This window comes from Pogona vitticeps, chromosome 5 (assembly GCF_051106095.1).
Source record: "Pogona vitticeps strain Pit_001003342236 chromosome 5, PviZW2.1, whole genome shotgun sequence".
Classification (NCBI taxonomy): domain Eukaryota; kingdom Metazoa; phylum Chordata; class Lepidosauria; order Squamata; family Agamidae; genus Pogona; species Pogona vitticeps.
Window position 1 is genome coordinate 48961062 of NC_135787.1, and position 17130 is coordinate 48978191.

The window sequence follows — 17130 nt, forward strand, 5'->3', positions numbered from 1 at the left end:
TTTGAGAGTAGATAAATAGGTAGTGACAGATTTTACTTTCTTAGCCTCCATGATCACTGCAGATGGGGACAGCAGCCACAGAATTAAAAGATGCCTGCTTCTTGGGAGGAAAGCAATGACAAACCTTGACAGCATCTTAAAAAGCAGAGATATCACCTTCCCAACAAAAGTCCGAATAGTCAAAGCTATGGTTTTTCCTGTAGTGATGTACGGAAGTGAGAGCTGGACCATAAGGAAGGCTGACTGCCGAAGAATTGATGCTTTTGAATTGTGGTGCTGGAGAAGACTCTTGAGAGTTCCCTGGACTGCAAGGAGAACAAACCTATCAATTCTAAAGGAAATTGAGCCTGAGTGCTCACTGGAAGGACAGATCCTGAAGCTGAGGCTCCAGTACTTTGGCCATCTCATGAGAAGAGAAGACTCCCTGGAAAAGACCCTGATGTTGGGAAAGTGTGAAGGCAAGAGGAGAAGGGGACGACAGAGGATGAGATGGTTGGACAGTGTCATCGAAGTGACCAACATGAATTTGGCCCAGCTCTGGGAGGCAGTGGAAGACAGGAGGGCCTGGCATGCTCTAGTCCGTGGGGTCACGAAGAGTCGGACATGACTAAACGACTAAACAACAACAACGAAACAGGTACCATCTCGGTGGGAAGGTAAAAAGCATTCTGGGTCTAAGCCGCGCTGGCCACATGACAACGGAAACTGTCTTTGGACAAACGCTGGCTCTACGGCTTATATATATATATATATATATATATATATATATATATATATATATATATATATATATATATATATATATATATATATATATATATATATATATATATATATATATATATATATATATATAGCCTTTTCCCCCCTTTTTCCTTTCTTTTCTTAGGTGTAGTTTATTTATATTTTATCCGCTATTTAATCTCCCTCCCTCCTGTCAAGGAAAATTGCAGGCCGGAACAGAATGGAGTGGTTTAATGAGAAGCCATAACAATCAGGTGTGCTGAAACTGAGTCAGGATGACTCAGCAGAGATGATGTAACCCAGGGCTGATGCAACCCAGAGATGAAGTAATGGGATGAGGTAATGTGTAACCTGATTGGTCCTGTGTATGTATATATGTAGTATACTTTATTACGGTCAAAGACCAGTAAATATGTATATATGTATGGCTGTACAGTTAGTTATATCTTCACCTGCTTGAAGATCACATCTGCCTGCTATGCTGCCAGATTGCTGTATATATTGATGTAAATACACTTTGCTGAAAGAAATGCTGCTGGACTGCGTGTGAATTATTCCTGGACTGCCTGAACCGCCAAATACTCTGCTAAACCGTGATTTCTGCTAAGAAACCTGACACCTCCCTCTCTCTCTCTATTTTGTATTGCCTAGGTTAAGCCGGTCACGTGGTGCAATTAAAAATGTGAACTGTGTGAAAGCTCCGGCTTCCTCTCTGACAGCGGGAAGAAGCATTGGGAGGAGCAAAGTGGCATGCCCAATGGCCAAGGCTGAGCATCCACGCCGCACCACCTCCGCTCTTGGGTAACCTGCAAAATGCATGCCAAGTCTCATTACCCGATCTCCAGGCGTGCCCTATTTATACCTATAGGTACCCTCAAATTAATTTCTTTTCTGTTGCACACCTTCTTCTCACACTCTCTCTTTCATGCTCTCTCACTCTCTTTCTCCTTTTTTCTTTTTTCTTTTTCTTTTTATAATTTCTAACTGCTAGCAAAACAAACTCGATTAACAATTAAATCAAAGCCACTATAACTAGAAAGGTGATCCGATCGCATCCCGTGTGACCCACATGGTCATGCCTTCCCCCTTTACTAAACAGACCCAAACAAACAATCAGCAACAATCAATAATTAAATGATTAGGAAATAAGATAATTCAAACCTAAAGAAATACGCAAACCATGGGGGGAGCCGATGCTACCCCCCCTTCGCCGAACTCCGAGGTGATCAGGCCTCGATGGGCACTACGCAGATGAAATTAGCCAAGCCAAAAGACTCTGTTCGTGTCTGTTGGCAGCCAAGGAAGAGGGAGGAGACAGCCCTTAAACAGCCCATCATTCCCCCTCTCCTCCTGGGATTTTCTTGTGAGACTTAGAGTCTTGCAATCCTCCAAGGAGGGAGGCAAAGGCAAGCTGTGCTGCTGAAGCATGGCCCGGCAGTGACTTGGGCATTAACTTCCAATGGCTTCCTGATTATAGAAGTGATTATATAGCAGCCTCAGGACCCTTGGGACAGAAACTGGAAATATTTAGTCTTTAAAAAATAACTATGCAGTGTAATTTATGCAACAGGAATTAGTCTCTGTGTGAAGATAGTCACTTTCAGGGTTTTTTAAAAGTGCCTTTTAAGTTTCATATCTTCTTATTACAATTTGTGGATTTCTTGTCTTGGGCAAGCAAACTAGTGGTTCTGGAGATTTTGTCACTATTGTTGGTTTGCTCTGTGGCACATAATAGGAACAGACCCAGCTAATTTTCTGGAGTCGTTTAGAGCTATAGACTGTAGATACCTTGGCTGGTGGCCTGATTCATGGCTCAAATATAAGCAACAGTGTAAGTGGGAAGGATGGCTGGGACAGAGAGAAAGGCATGGAAGCTGTTGAGTGGGAGTTTGGAGAACCATGAAGTGAAAGGAAGGATGTAGGAACACCCTGCTCAGGGTCGCCAGCTGCCTTCCTATTCTCAGTGAAGAGCAAACTCTCCTGACAGGGAGTGGCGGCTCCTGACGGGTGGGGCGACTCCCTCATTCTGCCTTTCCCCTTAGAGTTAGAGCATAACTCTCTCCAGCCAATCCTAGTAGCGATTAGATAACTAATGTCCTATCTGAATCCTTTCAACAACCTGCGTAAGCTTGCTAAGGTTAATAAAAGAGCTCTCAGGGCATTGCCCTGGGGCTCTGCTGGCGGACATCTGTGTGTGGGCTTCTCATTAACTTCTCTCTAAAGTTAATTGCCTTCTCTTTGTTCTGTGATCACCTTCATCATTGGCCTTTTCATTTCATGCTCACTCCTACAGAAGGACTTGATCCTATGGTTGGAAGCATGGTGTGGTTTAACTCAACCAGAATTGGCACAGAGGCAGACTATGTCTTCATCTGTCTGAAGAGGTTGACAGTTCACCGTATTCTAGATAAATATTGGGTGAAGGAAGAGAGGGTTTCATTCACCGCTCCTTGTAATATACTACATACAATTAGAAAGTTGGACTGGGATTTAGGAGATCCCAGTTCAAGCCCCTACTAAACCATTAAACTTATTGACATCTTAAATCTATCACTATCCCTCATCCTGACCTACCTCACAAGACTCTGGTTAGGATAAAGAGGAGGAACAGAACCACAAATGCTGCCTTGAGTTCATTGGAGGAAAACACATAGATACAGATGCAGACACACACAAACATAAATACACACAATTGAACCTTCCTTTCCATATTAATAGGTATGTATAAATGCACACAAAAGATGTAATCTATAAAGTTATAAGTAAGCGGGCCAAACTTTGTATAGTTAACAATGTCATTATAAAGAATCTTTTTGTACAGTACTATTGTCTTAATGCAGAGACTTATATATTTGCATAATTTATAATAAGAGCTGAATAATATTCAATTATTTACATTTCAATTGTTGAATTATTTAATACAGTAAGTATTTGATTCACAGTTGGGACATAAATCATTCATATGGAAGTTTCACTTACAGCTCGCTATTTTCATTAATTTTTTAATCAGTTTAACACAGTTTACAATATATCTTCAAACATGTCTGTGCATCCCTGTCCTTGGCCATTAATTTGTAGCTTTTCCTCATATTATTGGAGGAAATTACAGCCAAATCAAGTATTATTGTCTCATATGGAGACCACTGAATACCGTTTATGCCTGATATGAGTCCCATGCCACAAACTCAGTGGCTAAAATCTAGTGTGTTTATTGTATGATGTTATTGTATGTTGTGAACTGCCTAAAGATTAACGCTAAAGGAGCAGTAGAGAAGTGGAAATAGAGAGATCTGTAATGTCTGGTGGTGAGCTCTCTGGCCTCCTTTGCTCTAAGCTGGTATTGCTGCTACATTTAAGAGGCAGACACTAGGATGAGGGTAACAATAACAAAAGAACTGCCATTGAGAAAGCAAAATAGAGACAAGTGAAGATATAGAAAGAAGGCTGGAGGGGGTTGGGGAGAAAAGAGTTTCATCCTGCTTGAATTAAAATAAACTTTAGAGAGGAATATAAGAGCCAAGATGTTTGCCTTTATGTTGAAGCTTGTTATCGCTAGCTGCAATAGTCTGTATTTTAGAATGAGGAACGGCAAACAGCAACAACATCACTAAGCCAAAGGTCGTTTTGCTATATCCTAATTGGTGAAAGGATAGGGGAAGCAGCAGAAAGCGTAGGAAATTGAGTGGATCCTAGATGCTTTTGCATTGAATTCACTGTCCATCTGGCTTTCCCTCATGTACTTCTAAGAAAATTACAATCCATTACATCCAATTTAGATAAAGAGCTATCTACAGTATTTCAGCATTAAATGGCCAGATGAGTGACATTAAAGATTTTGGGCAGAGTCTGCAATTTTAATGCTATGTCTTCTCCTGAATAGATGTGGAATAATTATCCATTTGTATGCTTCTTGATAAATCACAAAGTATTGTTGTGACAGAAAAAGCATTTCTAGGCAAGTACAGTAGGTACTGAAGGGAAGGGACTAATTTAGTGTGGTTCTGGAAAAAAAGAAGGGAAAGGCATGGGGGAAAAGTAGATTTGCTCGTGAGTTTTGGATAATCAGAAATCGATATGCTGCAGAACAGAATGGATCTCTCTTTCCATGCATTTGCACATGCATTTATACAGCTATAAACCTTTAATGCTTTTTCCAAGTTGTAGATTAGAGGCATCTTGGAAGTATGCTAGTGCTGCATTTAATGGACTTTCAAATAGTTAATTTGTTTAGTGTATGATTCCTGAGAGCCAGCTCTATGCTTTTTCAGAGTTCTGAAGGTAGCTTATCTACCTCCTAGTACAGCCTAGTTGCCAAACAAATAAGGCATGGAATTGGTGCATGGAAATTCTTGACAGATTCTTATGAAATTGTGCAGTGTGCTTCTTGTTGAAGTATCTTGCATGCAACCTATCATTGGTTTTGTGGGAGGAATGAGCTTTCACAAACTAACATGACTGTCTTTTCCCAATTAGTAGAGTTTCTGTTTCCAGGCTTGGGGCTTGCTCCTCCCCTCTCCTGGCTTGTTTCTGCTTCCAGCTGAGTGTTTTATCCTCCCTTCCTGGCCTTCGAGGAAAGCAGATATGATGGTTGTTGTAGGTTTTTCAGGCTGTTTGGCCATGTTCTGGAGGTTTTTCTTCCTAACCTCCAGAACACATCCAAACAGCCCGAAAAACCTACAACAACCATTGGATCCTGGCCGTGAAAGCCTTACAGAAAGCAGATATGATCTTTTTTTCTTCTTCTGACCTTTTGCCATGCAGCTACAATGGTAGACTATCTCACAGTGTTTGAGACTGGAATTCCTTTCTTTTATTTTTCCTTACTCTTCTGATTGTAACTGAAGAATTAACTGCGAGTAAAGTTTTTAAATTCTTTCTATCTTAAGCTAATCATAGTGTGATTTCTTACAACACGGGGGGCAGGGTTTTTAACTGTCTCCATGTTTTCCTTTGCTATAGCTGGTTTATTTTGAAGTACTGTATATACTGTACTCTGCTAACAAAGGGATTCAACCAAATTCGAGAATAAATTATGATTTATATTATTTGATTCACCTAAGCCACCACATGGCAATCCTTGGTTGCCTTTCTGTTTATGTTTTTGTTTGTTTGTGGTATTATCTATGCATTACTGCATTATTTTAGTTTGTATGTTTTGCTTAATGATGTAAACCGCCCTGAGTAATATTTCATTTAGTCAGGTGGTCTAGAAAATACATACATACATACATACATACATACATACATACATACATACATACATACATACATACATACATACATACATACATACATACATACATACATACATACATACATACATACATACATACATACATACATACATACATACATACATAACACTTCTTTCTACCATGGTAAGAAACAAGGTTTTTTTAAAAAGCAGGTCAACAGGTACTATCCCAAGTTCAATCCAAAATGTTCTACAAATTCCACAGAGGAACTATGCTTATTAACATCTTTTGTCCTTATGACACTACAATTGTGGGAGAATGGTGGAGGGATAACTGAGGCCTGTGCGATCAAAGTCCTAAATCATACTGGAAGCCTACATACAGCATTGTTATTGCTTAAGAACTTCTTCAGTATATGGAAGTTAGATGGGGCAGGCAGCGACAAAGCTAATAAGCATGCCCCAGTTCTTCATGTGATTATAGTCACATGGGGATTGAACTGAGGTACAGGCAAGACTGACAGAATTTATCCATGGATTTCCCTCCATGAAGTTGGATAAGCACAAAAGTACTTCTTGTGTGTGTCTATGCTAAAGGCTATAAATTTTACTCTTAGGAAATGTGATATTTTTGAAGATGCGCTGTTTAACTGAAAAATATTTATTTATTCTACCTTTTGTGTACCTGGAATTTGGGGACATGTTTGAATATGACATAAGCATTTTGCTTGGAACTCTATGTAGTTAAAAAAATTGAATCAACAAAGTTTATACAATTGAAATACTCTCTCCCCCCCCCCCCCAGGTAATCTTCCATAGTTGCAAAGCTGTGCCATTTGTGTTTTATAGGAATGGGGTATTCACCAAGAACTGGGAGTGTACAAACACCAACAGACTTGGAACAGGCTCAGATGAGCTATCCCTAAAATGGCAGAGGGTTGCTTGGCTCTGATCTATATTCCTTTAAAAAATTATTATTATTTGTTTAGCCACAGAGCAGATCTCAAAGCCTATGCACATTCCTAGCAGCCAGTCTGTCTAGATGTCATTGACAAGCTTCATCCTATAGTCACTCAAAACAGTATTACAACCTACCTTCTTGATGAAAAGAAGAAAAAGAAGACACTGTGCAATTAAAAGTGGGTGGTGGTGGTTGTGGTTGAAGGGATGTTTTAAAATAAATAAACCTACTTCTAATAAAACTGTAGCTTGTTGTTGTTCAGTCGTTAAGTCATGTCTGACTCTTTGTGACCCCATGGACCAGAGCACGGCAGGCCCTCCTATCTTCCACTGCCTCCCGGAGTTGGGTCAAATTCATGTTGGTAGCTTCAATGACACTGTCCAGCCATCTCATCCTCTGTCATCCCCTTCCCCTCTTGCCCTCACACTTTCCCAACATTAGGGTCTTTTCCAGGAAGTCTTCTCATCTCATCAGATGACCAAAATATTGGAGCCTCAGCCTTCAGAATATGTCCTTCCAGTGTGCATTTAGGCTTGATTTCCTTCAAAATGGATAGGTTTGTTCTCTTCGCAGTCCAGGGGACTCTCAAGAGCTTCCTCCAGCACCACAGTTCAAAAGCATCAATTCTTCGGCAGTCAGCCTTCTTTAGGGTCCAGCTCTCACTTCCATACATCGCTACTAGAAAAACTATAGCTTTGATTATGCGGACGTTTGTCGGCAAAGGTGAGGTCTCTGCTTTTTAAGATGCTGTTGAGGTTTCTCATCATCTGCCTCAGAAGAAGCAGGTGTCTTTTAATTTTGTGGCTTCTGTCACCATCTGCAGTGATTATAGAGCCCAAGAAAGTAACTGTGGCTAGGCTTCATCTAAAAACTACACAAATGGAGCAATTTCCCATTTCACATATATATAGAGATGGGCACGAATTATCAATTCAGTGGTTTGGTCGATGACTGAACAGGTATTTGGCACTTTCCAGCCCTGGCTTCTCTGGTGGGAGTCCACTCAGAGGCAGTGTCTCAGCTTCCCTACCTGCCTCCTCTGGATACTGAGAAATGCCGAACTGGGAAATGCCAAACACCTGTTTCGCTCTCCAATGAACCAGCATAACCCAGTGATTCATGCCCATCTCTACAAAAGTGCTAACCTTTCTTAAGGCATCAAAATATATAAAAGGTTCTGCTGAATCTGGCGAAGTCTGTTTGGTCAGTATTTTCTTCCTGCAATGACCAGCCAGATACCTATGAGAAGCCTACCACACAAGAGCACCCCACAGTTATGTCTCCCAGCAAATGATATTGAGACATACAGTGGTGCCTCGCTTAATGAGGATAATCCGTTCCAGCGAAATCGCTGTAGAGCGAAATCCTCATTAAGCGAAATAAAAAATCCCATTGAAACACATTGAAAAATCGTTAAATGCATTCCAATGGGCTGAAAAACTCACCGTCCAGCGAAGATCCTCCATGTGTGTTTAGTCGTTTAGTCGTGTCCGACTCTTCGTGACCCCATGGACCAGAGCACGCCAGGCCCTCCTGTCTTCTACTGCCTCCCGGAGTTGTGTCAGGTTCATGTTGGTTGCTTCGCAGACACTGTCCAGCCATCTCATCCTCGGTTGTCCCCTTCTCCTCTTGCCATCACACCTTCCTAACATCAAGGTTTTTTCCAAGGACTCTTTTCTTCTCATGAGATGGCCAAAGTACTGGAGCCTCAGCTTCAGGATCTGTCCTTCAAGTGAGCATTCAGGGTTGATTTCCTTTAGAGCTGATAGGTTTGTTCTCCTTGCAGTCCAGGGGATTCTCAAGAGCCTCCTCCAGCACCACAATTCAAAGGGGTGCCCCCATAGGGGCGGCCATTTTCGGTGCCAGTATAGTGAGGAATCCATCCAAAAACACAGCAGGAAGCCATTTTACACAGCGGGTGGCCATTTTGAAGCCGCCGATCAACTGTTTAAAAAACATCGTAATGCGAAGAATCGGTTCCTGAAGCAGGGAACCGATCATCAGGAAGCGAATTTTGCCTATTAAAACATCGTTTTGCGATTGCAAAAGCAATTGGAAAACAGTCATAGTATAGCGGTTTCGTCATTTAATGAGGCAATCGTTAAGCGAGGCACCACTGTAATGTTTTTCATGTTGGAGCTTTGGTGTATCCAGTGTGATTTGTAGTCATTGATAGCCATTATTCTGCAGCCTTTTGTCCCCTTAGGGAAATTTGTTTTGTATCCTTCTGTGTCATGAGTTTTCTTGACTTTAATATATCCTTATATGTATTCCTTATGGTGAACAGATTTTTTTTTTTTACAAAACCCCTGTGCATCTTCACTGTGCTGCTTGCTAGTTAGTGCAGCCTGAATATGAGCGATGTGAAATGATAGTGCAGTGCAATTAAGGATGGGGGAGAAAAGTCATTTTTCCTCGTTTAGCACTTTAGAAGCCTATGCATTATGTGAAATTGATTTCCTGCTCAGACCATTGACAATGGTGGGTGGGCTTTACTTCTTTGCACATGTTCAAATATTGATGCATCGGAAATAAGCAAAAAGGAAGCAAAAAGAAACATTTGTCATTAGCAGCAATTTTCCTATTGCTTTATAATACAAGACTGGTGGAGCACAATTCTGATACAGTACAATATATATCTTGTTATTGTCGCATATGACAAACAAATCAATGCTCTTAAATTGTAGTGAACATGACATCTGCTCCACCCTCTCTCTCCTTTCAAAGCCTGAGAAGACACAGAGAAGCTTCTGCAATAAAACATTTGAATGCAGAGTATTCTAGTTCATAGTTCACCAACTGTGCCTATAAACTATTTCCTCCCTTAGTGCTCCATTTCTTCAAACATTTTCCATTTTCTGCCTAACCAAAATGCAGTTAACATTTCATGGCCGCCGGGCATGCTCTGCCTTCACTAGGTTTCTTTCCGTGTAGACGTATCTCATCCTCAAAAGCCTTTTTTATACATTTGTGAACTATGGGGTTTTCCCTACACAGCAAATACTTCTTTCTTGAGCAGGAATGGTGCCAGTTAGTTTCATTGTCATCGTTTAGTCATTTAGTCATGTCCAACTCTTCGTGACCCCATGGACCAGAGCATGCCAGGCCGTCCTATCTTCCACTGCCTCCCGGAGTTGTGTCAAATTCATGTTGGTTGCTTCGATGACACTGTCCAACCATCTCGTCCTGTATCGTCCCCTTCTCCTCTTGCCTTTACACTTTTCCAACATCAAGGTCTTTTCCAAGGAGTCTTCTCTTCTCATGAGATGGCCAAAGTATTGGAGCCTCAGCTTCAGAATCTGTCCTTCCAGTGACAGTTTCATAAGAAACAACAATTAGTGATTTCAGATTTATATTAGTACTGTTTATATGTAGTACATATATATTAATCACAGGTCAGCTCGTTGGATAGCTCAGTGAGTTAGGCTGCAGAACTAAACTATGAAAGTTCAATTCTCTGTTGTGCCTCTTGGGAGAAGAATTATCTTGTATAGCCTTGGGCAAGCTGCATAGTCCCAGAGCACCCCCAGAAGAGGGGAACGGTAGATTACCTTTGAATACTTTATACCTAGAAAACTTTGGAAAGGGTCACTGTAAGTCAGAATTGACTTGATGGCATGCAATTATTAATCAGCAAATTAGGGCCTGCAGGTGGTATGCTGCCAACGAAGATGAGCCTCTGGCTCTTTCAGTACCCATGTCATTATTTCCTAGTGTAGAAATGACCTACAGTACATGTGGTGTATTTGTCTATTTATAGGTTATTCTGCCTCCCTGTTCTTGTTTTAGGTGTTATACAGCTTTTTTAAAAAGTGAAGTTTGAAGGCATGTGTGTCAGATTTTTTTTTTGGGGGGGGGAGAGAAGGTGGAAGTAGCTGAAGAAGATCCAATATCTCCCCAGTCCTACTAAATTGTCCACTTCTACTATTTCTATTTATCATCAGTGGATTTTGAAATCTCTGATATTGTAAAATATATGCAATATTTTATCAAGATTTCCCTTACCAAGAAGTATGTTAGAAGTAGAACAGCTGGAAAATTTTGTCTGGGTTGCATTTTAAGTGAATCCACTAAATGTACACTTTCTGGACTAATCCAATACAGAACTCAGTTCTTGTTCAGATTTCATGCATCTCCAAATTTTGCGCTGAAATTCTTGGCTCAAAAATAAATACACTAATCCATATCTAATGAGAAATGCACAGAAAATCGTATTTTTAAGGGAAAATATATACCCTTTGAATGCTAACTTTAATCCACTTTTTCTAAAAATTAATTTATTCTGAAAGAATAATGGGATGCATGTGATTGGAGTGGAGCAGAATTTAGTTCAGTATACATTTTAATAAGAATGTACGAGTGCTTTTCAACTTGTTAATAAATGACCTGGATAAGGATAAGCAGTGACGTGGCCAAGTTTGCAGATGACACAAAACTTTTCCAGGTGGTGAAGACCGGAAGAGTTTGTGAAGTGCTCCAGAAGGATCTCGCCAAACTGGGAGAATGGGCGGCAAAATGCCAAATGCATTTCAATACAAGAAAATGCAAAGTAATGCACATAAATCAAAACGTTAGTTATCAGCCGATGGGTTCTGAGCTGTCCGTGATGGATCAGGAAAGAGATCTTGGTGTTCTGGTGGACAGCTTGATGAAAGTGTCAACCCAGTGTACGGTGGCAGTAAAGAAGCCCAATTCCATGCTAGCTATCATTAAAAGTGGGATTGGAAATAAAACAGCCAACATTATAATACCATTGTACAAAACACTGATAAGGCTGCATGTGGAGTATTGCGTACAGTTCTCAAAAAGACATAATGGAACTGGAAAAGGTGCAGAAGAGAGCAAGTCAAATGATGACTGGGCTGAGGCACCTCCCGTATGAGGAAAGGCTACAGCGTTTGGGGCTCTTTAGTCTAGAGAAAAGGTGCCTGAGGAGGGACATGATTGAGACTTATAAAATTATGCAGGGGATGGATAAAGTGGATAGAGGGAAGCTCTTTCCCCTCTCATACAATACTAGAACCAGGGGATATCCACTCAATTTGAGTATTGGGAGAGTGAGAACAGACAAAAGAAGATATTTCTTTACCCAGCATGTTGTTAGTCTGTGGAACTCCTTGCCACAGGATGTGGTGATGGCATCTAGCCTAGATGCCTTTATAGGGGACTGGACAGATTCCTGTAGGAAAAGTCCATTGCAGGTTACAAGCCATGATGGGGATGTATAATCTCCAATCTTAAAAGGAAGGTACCTCAAACTACCAGATGAAGGGGAGGGGTATCAGGAGACAGGAATGTAGTTGTCTTGTGTGCTCCCAGAGGCATCTGGTGGGGCCACTGTGAGATACAGGAAGCTGGAATAGATGGGCCCTTGGCCTGATCCAGCAGGGCTCTTCTTATGTTCTTATGAGTTTGCACTTCTCAAATTACTATGCAAATGAGAACACAGAATTTTCCCTATTTACACTTCTCAGAATTTCATGATAAATCATCTTAACAGTAAAAGTGAAAAGTAACTAAGAATACATACAAAGATAGGTGCATTTGTGAAAAAACTCTCTCAAACTGCATTAATTTGGGGAAAATGCTGGCAAGAAATGTGCATAAGAGGCACCAAATCATACATTTTGGGACCTTTTAAAAAGGGAAAAGCAAGATATAAGTATTTTAAATAAATCAAATAAATATTAGGGGAAATGAATTTGAAAATTCTAACAAATCTCCATTTAGGTTTTGGAGAATTCAATGGATGGATGTGGAAATTTGGAGCTAAGGTAGCACTAAGGCTAGGAAAAACGAAGAACTGGTAGACACAGAAATTGTTCCATCTCTATATATGGATGAAGACAAGCAAATGTCACACAGACCAGAGATGTTACTCAGGTCCTATCCTGTAGACACCTATATGTCAGGAACAATAGACTCTAAAGGGGAACAAGCTTAAAAAGGGGGGAAAGGAAGATAGCTCAGATGCAGAAAACTATCTGGAAAAGGGGATGCTGGGAAAAACGTCATGATGCTGAAACAACTTCTTTCAGCCTGAAACAATGGATCAGTATTGAAATGGATACATGATAAGTAGACCCCTGGAAAGTTGTCACGTTATACAAAAATATGGTGCCTGAAGACAGTAGAGATCTGTTTCCTCGGGTCTGTGGCCCGATCATGTTATTCATCAAGAAAGAGACACCTTGTGGCTAAAAATGGGGAAGAAGGTAAAGAAACCAATCAGAAAGCTGGAAACGTTAGGGATGTAAATGGAGCAAAGAGCAACTGTATCCTGAGGGATGAAGCTTTTCTATAAAATCTTGCTTCCTGATCCATTTTCCTTTTTATGGGAGAAGGACTTTGCCTCTGCCTAACATAACTCTCCCAACCAACCTTCCTACTAAGTATCTTCAGCGTCCCCCATCTGGGATCTAGAAGGAGGCTCTGCTGGACCTACCTATCTGGACATGCAGGACTAAGCTCTTCAAACCCCTGCACTGAATTTGGTTGATATAATATTTTAGTTTCTATTTTAATCATATTTTGATTGACAGCTTTGGTGCTATATTATTGGGAAATGTTAGGCCTGCTTCTAAAAATCAGGGCTGGATGGAGTTTACGTGTTGCTAGATGATACTTCAGGCAGACACTCATTTCATAGGCCTTGATTTTGCATGCCACATATTTTGTTTAAAGTTCAGATTGCATTTATTCAAACAGCTTTAGCGAAAATAAAATAATCATTTCTTTGAGTGAGAAAATTCTTATATGTAAAACTGGTTTGATTTTTGTGAATATTATTGTTCTCTTCATGGAATATTGCTGTTCTGATTTCTACTTGAAAATGTTTCATCCTTTCTGAAGTAACAAAAGACATTCACTATGTTCACTGAGTTAAAATTAAATAAATCTTCCCATTAATTGTACCTGTAAGCTGCCTAATGTCATTTTTTGCACTCCTACTCACTAAGGTAAAAAGGACCTCATTTTCAAGAGACAGATTCTTCTATCTCTAGATAAAAACAATTTAAGTTTGATTTGCTGCGATACTATTGTCATTAGTTTGAAAATTTAGGGGTTCACTGTGCTTTCAAAGTTATAATTAAAACACCATGTATTTTAGTGTCTGACTTTGGATGAATTACAGTTTTTTTCCTTCTATTCAAGAGTAGATAACACTTCAAAAAATTGTTTAAATATTTCATTAATCAAAATTATTTACCCAATTGTTCTTCCTTTTAAAAAAAATTGTCTCTGACTGACATTCTAACTGATAACACATAAGCATATTCTGGATAATTTGTTCTCCTGGAATTTCTCTGATGTCACAGGTATTCAAGGGAACAAGCCAAATTATCGACAATATCTTGATGTCATGGCAGTTTGCTGTCATAGTAACTTGCTGGGACAGCAGTTTGCTAAATTGGCAAAGCTAATGTGAATTCTCATAGAAATTTTACAAGAACAGTCTGGTTTATAGGGCTTCCACTCTAACAGCCTAGTCTCTAATAAAGGCGGTGTTGATCCTCACCCTAGATTTCTGGTGCATCATATTTTTAAAGTGATAAAATTCATAAAACTTGGGGAAGCTGCTAACTCCCCTTGATCCAGCACACAAATGTCTCTGTGGTTTTTTTTTGTGACAAAGGCCTTTCTGCTGCTTTTGTGCATGTTTTTTATTCTTGTCAAGCGATGAGCCATGACAAACAGCTTAGGGAGCTCAGGTTATAGACATAATAAATGTTCAAAACAACATTTTCCAAGCACATGCAAATGATCAATGTAGAAATGCAATCCTGGCAAATAATTTGTAATCTCTGCACCTATCAGAATACTATAGCAACAGCAGAGGCTTGTTATGCTCAGGAACAGAGCTGAACTTGACAGCTTCCAGCTACAGTTTGCAAGGAAAGAAATGTTATCTTGATTTTCCATAGTATATGTTTGTAATGATGCCCCTGTGGGCAAGCTGTCAGGTAATACATGTGTCATTTCTCTATATTCTCTCATTCCAAAGAGAGATGAAAACTGCCAAAAGCATATTTGTGCAGCATTGCTCACTGAAAACACCAATCTACTGCATCTTTTAATGGCTGTATCTATAATGCCTTAATAATGACACAATTTCCTGCTGAAATGGAAGGCTGTTTTCTGTATGAGGAGGCTGGCAACATTGATCTGTCAAAAGTGTGTGTGGTGACTCTACCAGTCACTGGATGCCGATCACTTGCCTGCTGAGCTTTGTGACAAGCCCTTTCCCATTCAGATGCCTACAGCCTGTTTGGCAGAAAAGCTTCAGTCCTTCATCTCTGGCGAAACAGAATCAAACAGCTCAAGGTTATTTCTTATTTTTAACAATATAAGCCTGCTTTTCTTCTGATGCTTTTCCGGTGGGTTTCTACGAGGTGAGAACATTTGCGGTTTTAAACAGGGCTATTAAATCTCAGCAAGTTTTGCAATAATAAAGTCAGGAACAATCATGTATAAGGAACATTGACAACTATGCCTTTCTTTCTTTCTTTCCTTCTTTCTTTCTTGGTAAGAGAAGGTTAACCAACTTCTCTTTCACTCCACTCTGGACAGCTAGCATAGTCACATACTGAACAAAAGCTGAGTCTGTGGATATGCTAGGTGCAATGACAGGTCCAGGATGAGGACAAAAGGGGGTTATTTGGAAGCAGGATTGAAGTACACAAAATCCCATTTAAACCCAAGCATGGGCCCTGTATATTGAGAAAGGAAGACAGGTGATATGTTATAGCATTTTTCAAATGTTTGAAAAGCAATCATAAAGAGGAGGGGCAGGCTCTGTTCTCAATCATCTCAGACTGAAGGACATGTACTAATAGGCTCAAGTTACAGGAAACCAGATTTCGGTGGAAACAGGAAAAACTTTTTAACTATTAGAGCACTATAACAAAGGAATCAATTACCTCGGGAGGTGGTGAGCACTCCAGTGCTGGAGGCATTCAAGAGAAAATTGGACAGCCATGTGTCAGATCTGCTTTGATTCAGATTCCTGCACTGAGCAGGGGGTTGGACTTGTTGGCCTTATAGGCCCCTTCCAACTCAATTATTCTATGGTTCTTTGATTCAATGGCAAAAGGAGAGTGACATGCAGGTATCAGTAAATAGCCAACAAGAGCAAAGAAGCTGAAAGGATGGAAGCCACCAACTCTGTCCCTTGCATCATACAGCTACAACTCTACTTTATAAATTGCAATAGACAGTATTTTAACTACCTCCTTTGTTCTTTAAGCTATAAGAAAGCAAAGGGGATGGTTAATAACATTGTCTAATGCTAAGGAGAGATAGACATGAGTCAGAAAAATGGTGATTTGTTTTGATTCATGATTTGTCATGGTCGATGAATCACAAACATATGAATTTGAGTTTTTTTCTGATGAAAAAAATTATCAATTCATTTTTAATTTAAAACCCTATAAAATGGTCTCTCAAGCACCTAGAGACAACAAATGTTCAGGGAAACTTCGCCTGACTCTCCTCTACAAGTCCTGCAATATTGGTGAAGTTTGAGTTTTGGATGTCTGAGTTATATATGCACAAAAAGGTCCCCCCAAGAAAATTTTCCCCAGGCACCTAGAGACACCAAAATTACATTCCTTCTCATGACTCTCCTCTACATGCTAGAATCCAGAAAAGTTCTGACTATAGTTTTATTTAGGAATCAATTACTGTCAGTGTACCAGCAAAAAAATGATCATGTAGCCATGAGAGAGTCCAGTAGGCCTCAATTTAAAAATCCGTTAGGACATAAACGTTGTAATAGACCCTACACCCTGCTTCACTTACTTGTGAATTCTTGGGTCCCTGAATAACCTTTGGTCTATGATTCTCATTCCTCTCATAGAGTTCAAACCACCTCCCATTAGGGTAATTGAAGACTGAAGAGTATTCTTTCCAATATAAAGAATTGGGTAGGGATGAAAGAGAAGTTGACTAATTGGGGTCTCTCTCTCACATCTGTTAGAGATCCTCATCCTCTTCCCTTGAAGATGAAATCGTGTTTCATTGTTCATCAGGTCTTAAATCTTGGAAAGTCCTGCTGTGTTTTGGGACTAACCATTTTGTGTTACTATTTTTGATCCATTGAATGACCCTGTCTATCTGTCTGTATTTTTCTTTGTTCCTTTGATCTTGGGTGTCATTGACTTGAAGGTGTAGCAAGCTGAAAGAATTATTAATTGCATTCATTTCCATCTGCTGTGTGCCTGATACAGGT